The sequence below is a fragment of the Pseudophryne corroboree genome, chromosome 1 (genome assembly GCF_028390025.1).
Source record: "Pseudophryne corroboree isolate aPseCor3 chromosome 1, aPseCor3.hap2, whole genome shotgun sequence".
NCBI lineage: Eukaryota > Metazoa > Chordata > Amphibia > Anura > Myobatrachidae > Pseudophryne > Pseudophryne corroboree.
In genome coordinates this window covers 733,224,193-733,229,417 of record NC_086444.1, presented here as the reverse complement: position 1 = coordinate 733,229,417, position 5,225 = coordinate 733,224,193, and positions in this window count along the sequence as shown.

The window sequence follows — 5,225 nt, the reverse complement described above, 5'->3', positions numbered from 1 at the left end:
GCAAACTCTCCCTCTGTCTCTCCAAAGGGCTAGTGGGTCCTGTCCTCTATCAGAGCATTCCCTGTGTGTGTGCTGTGTGTCGGTACGTGTGTGTCGACATGTATGAGGACGATGTTGGTGAGGAGGCGGAGCAATTGCCTGTAATGGTGATGTCACTCTCTAGGGAGTCGACACCGGAATGGATGGCTTATTTAGGGAATTACGTGATAATGTCAACACGCTGCAAGGTCGGTTGACGACATGAGACGGCCGACAAACAATTAGTACCAGTCCAGACGTCTCAAAAACACCGTCAGGGGTTTTAAAACGCCCGTTTACCTTAGTCGGTCGACACAGACACAGACACGGACACTGAATCCAGTGTCGACGGTGAATAAACAAACGTATTCCTTATTAGGGCCACACGTTAAGGGCAATGAAGGAGGTGTTACATATTTCTGATACTACAAGTACCACAAAAGAGGGTATTATGTGGGATGTGAAAAAACTACCTGTAGTTTTTCCTGAATCGGATAAATTAAATGAAGTGTGTGATGATGCGTGGGTTCCCCCCGATAGAAAATTATTGGCGGTATACCCTTTCCCGCCAGAAGTTAGGGCGCGTTGGGAAACACCCCTTAGGGTGGATAAGGCGCTCACACGCTTATCAAAACAAGTGGCGGTACCGTCTATAGATAGGGCCGTCCTCAAGGAGCCAGCTGACAGGAGGCTGAAAAATATCATATAAAAGTATATACACACATACTGGTGTTATACTGCGACCAGCGATCGCCTCAGCCTGGATGTGCAGAGCTGGAGTGGCTTGGTCGGATTCCCTGACTAAAAATATTGATACCCTTGACAGGGACAGTATTTTATTGACTATAGAGCATTTAAAGGATGCATTTCTATATATGCGAGATGCACAGAGGGATATTTGCACTCTGGCATCAAGAGTAAGTGCGATGTCCATATCTGCCAGAAGATGTTTATGGACACGACAGTGGTCAGGTGATGCAGATTCCAAACGGCACAAAGGTGTATTGCCGTATAAAGGAAGAGGAGTTATTTGGGGTCGGTCCATCGGACCTGGTGGCCACGGCAACTGCTGGAAAATCCACCGTTTTTACCCTAAGTCACATCTCTGCAGAAAAAGACACCGTCTTTTCAGCCTCAGTCCTTTCGTCCCTATAAGAGTCATATTTGCCCAGGGATAGAGGAAAGGGAAGAAGACTGCAGCAGGCAGCCCATTCCCAGGAACAGAAGCCTTCCACCGCTTCTGCCAAGCTCTCAGCATGACGCTGGGACCGTACAGGACCCCTGGATCCTACAAGTAGTATCCCAGGGGTACAGATTGGAATGTCGAAACGTTTCCCCCTCGCAGGCTCCTGAAGTCTGCTTTACCAAGGTATCCCTCCGACAAGGAGGCAGTATGGGAAAAAATTCACAAGCTGTATTCCCAGCAGGTGATAATCAAATTACCCCTCCTACAACAAGGAAAGGGGTATTATTCCACACTATATTGTGGTACTGAAGCCAGAAGGCTAGGTGAGACCTATTCTAAATCTAAAAAAATTTGAACACTTACAAAGGTTCAAATCAAGATGGAGTCACTCAGAGCAGTGATAACGAACCAGGAAGAAGGGGACTATATAGTGTCCCGGGACATCAGGGATGCTTACCTCCATGTCCCAAATTTGCCCTTCTCACTAAGGGTACCTCAGGTTCGTGGTATAGAACTGTCACTGTCAGTTTCAGACGCTGCCGTTTGGATTGTCCACGGCACCCCGGGTCTTTACCAAGGTAATGGCCGAAATGATGATTCTTCTTCGAAGAAAAGGCGTCTTAATTACCCCTTACTTGGACGATCTCCTGATAAGGGCAAAGTCCAGGGAACAGTTGGAGGTCGGAGTAGCACTATCTCGGATACTGCTACAACAGCACGGATGGATTCTAAATATTCCAAAATCGCAGCTGATCCTGACGACACGTCTGCTGTGCCTAGGGATGATTCTGGACACAGTCCAGAAAAAGGTGTTTCTCCCGGAAGAGAAAGCCAGGGAGTTATCCGAGCTAGTCAAGAACCTCCTAAAACCAGGAAAAGTGTCAGTGCATCATTGCACAAGGGTCCTGGTAAAAATGGTGGCTTCCTACGAAGCAATTCCATTCGGCAGATTTCACGCAAGAACTTTTCAGTGGGATCTGCTGGACAAATGGTCCGGATCGCATCTTCAGATGCATCAGCGGATAACCCTATATCCAAGGACAAGGGTGTCTCTCCTGTGGTGGTTACAGAGTGCTCATCTTCTAGAGGGCCGCAGATTCGGCATTCAGGATTGGATGCTGGTGACCACGGAGGCCAGCCCGAGAGGCTGGGGAGCAGTCACACAAGGAAAAAATTTCCAGGGAGTGTGATCAAGTCTGGAGACTTTTCTCCACATAAATATACTGGAGCTAAGGGTAAATTTATAATGCTCTAAGCTTAGCAAGACCTCTGCTTCAAGGTCAGCCAGTATTGATCCAGTGGGAAAAACATCACGGCAGTCGCCCATGTAAACAGACAGGGCGGCACAAGAAGCAGGAGGGCAATGGACTTTTCGCTGGGCGGAAAATCATGTGATAGCACTGTCAGCAGTGTTTCATTCCGGGAGTGGAAACTGGGAAGCAGACTTCCTCAGCAGGCACGACCTCCACCCGGGAGAGTGGAAACTTCATCGGGAAGTTTTTCCACATGATTGTGAACCGTTGGGAAATACCAAAGGTGGACATGATGGCGTCCCGTCTGAACAAAAAACGGGACAGGTATTGCGCCAGGTCAAGAGACCCTCAGGCAATAGCTGTGGACGTTCTGGTAACACCGTGGGTGTACCAGTCGGTGTATGTGTTCCCTCCTCTGCTTCTCATACCTAAGGTACTGAGAATTATAAGACGTAGAGGAGTAAGAACTATACTCATGGCTCCGGATTGGCCAAGAAGGACTTGGTACCCGGAACTTCAAGAGATGCTCACAGAGGACTTATGGCCTCTGCCGCTAAGAAGGGACTTGCTTCAGCAAGTACCATGTCTGTTCCAAGACTTACCGCAGCTGCGTTTGACGGCATGGCGGTGGAACGCCGGATCCTAAGGGAAAAAGGCATTCCGGAAGAGGTCATTCCTACCCTGGTCAAAGCCAGGAAGGAGGTGACCGCACAACATTATCACCACATGTGGCGAAAATATGTTGCGTGGTGTGAGGCCAGGAAGGCCCCACGAAGAAATTTCAACTCGGTCGATTCCTGCATTTCCTGCAAACAGGAGTGTCTATGGGCCTCAAATTGGGGCCCATTAAGGTTCAAATTTCGGCCCTGTCGATTTTCTTCCAGAAAGAATTGGCTTCAGTTCCTGAAGTCCAGAAGTTTGTCAAGGGAGTATTGCATATACAACCCCCTTTTGTGCCTCCAGTGGCACTGTGGGATCTTAACGTAGTTCTGGGATTCCTCAAATCACATTGGTTTAAAACCAGTCAAATCTGTGGATTTGAAACATCTCACATGAAAAGTGACCATGCTCTTGGCCCTGGCCTGGGCCAGGCGAGTGTCAAATTGGTGGGTTTTTTCTCAAAAAAGCCCATATCTGTTTGTCCATTCGGACAGGGCAGAGCTGCGGACTCGTCCCCAGTTCTCTCCCTAAGGTGGTGTCAGTGTTTCACCTGAACCAGCTTATTGTGGTGCCTTGCGCCTACTAGGGACTTGGAGGACTCCAAGTTGCTGGATGTTGTCAGGGCCTTGAAAGTATAGGTTCCAGGACGGCTGGAGTCAGGAAAACTGACTTGCTGTTATCCTGTATGCACCCAACAAACTGGGTGCTCTTGCTTCTAAGCAGACTATTGCTAGTTGGATGTGTAATACAATTCAGCTTGCACATTCTGTGGCAGGCCTGCCACAGCCAAAATATGTAAATGCCCATTCCACAAGGAAGGTGGGCTCATCTTGGGCGGCTGCCCGAGGGGTCTCGGCTTTACAACTTTGCCGAGCGGCTATTTAGTCAGGGGCAAACACGTTTGTAAAATCCTACAAATTTGATACCCTGGCTAAGGAGGACCTGGAGTTCTCTCATTCGGTGCTGCAGAGTCATCCGCACTCTCCCGCCCGTTTGGGAGCTTTGGTATAATCCCCATGGTCCTTTCAGGAACCCCAGCATCCACTAGGACGATAGAGAAAATAAGAATTTACTTACCGATAATTCTATTTCTCGGAGTCCGTAGTGGATGCTGGGCGCCCATCCCAAGTGCGGATTATCTGCATTACTTGTACATAGTTACAAAAATCGGGTTATTATTGTTGTGAGCCATCTTTTCAGAGGCTCCGCTGTTATCATACTGTTAACTGGGTTCAGATCACAGGTTGTACAGTGTGATTGGTGTGGCTGGTATGAGTCTTACCCGGGATTCAAAATCCTTCCTTATTGTGTACGCTCGTCCGGGCACGGTATCCTAACTGAGGCTTGGAGGAGGGTCATAGGGGGAGGAGCCAGTGCACACCACCTGATCCTAAAGCTTTACTTTTTGTGCCCTGTCTCCTGCGGAGCTGCTATTCCCCATGGTCCTTTCAGGAACCCCAGCATCCACTACGGACTCCGAGAAATAGAATTATCGGTAAGTAAATTCTTATTTATTGTCACATGCACCAAGTACAAACACCACACAGATGGCCTCCGTGCGTGTACTTGTTCTGTCGTACGTGCACATGCCCGCAATTTGCATAAAATCGCTCACGCAGTAGTGCGTATTAGCGCGTGGTATGAGTAATTACGGTAGCATACGTATTTGCATGGAAAAGCCACAAAGACATATTTCAGATTTAATCCACATAGTGCATGATTTACACATAGCCTACATGCACCACACCAGCGAGTTACACTTGCTTAAAAGGTACAATAACAAAGGAATTCACCTTTACAGGATATGAGGGGACAGAATTAGGTTAGGAGGTGGTGTTTGGTATCCAGCTGTACAGTATATTAAGAGCAATATTCCGGTAGCAGTTTGCAGAAGATAGCACGCTAATATTACACTGTATTTACTGTACTTTGATATTCGGCGGGAACCCAGTGGAGACCATCTGCAAGTGCACCTGGACCAGGCATCACCCACCTATTCAAACTGACCTATGACCCCTCCTGTACTGTTAATGACCAGCCCTTTGACCTATGGGTGAAGAGATCACAGTTTCTATTGTATCATGAACTGGACAAATGTATAAAAAGCC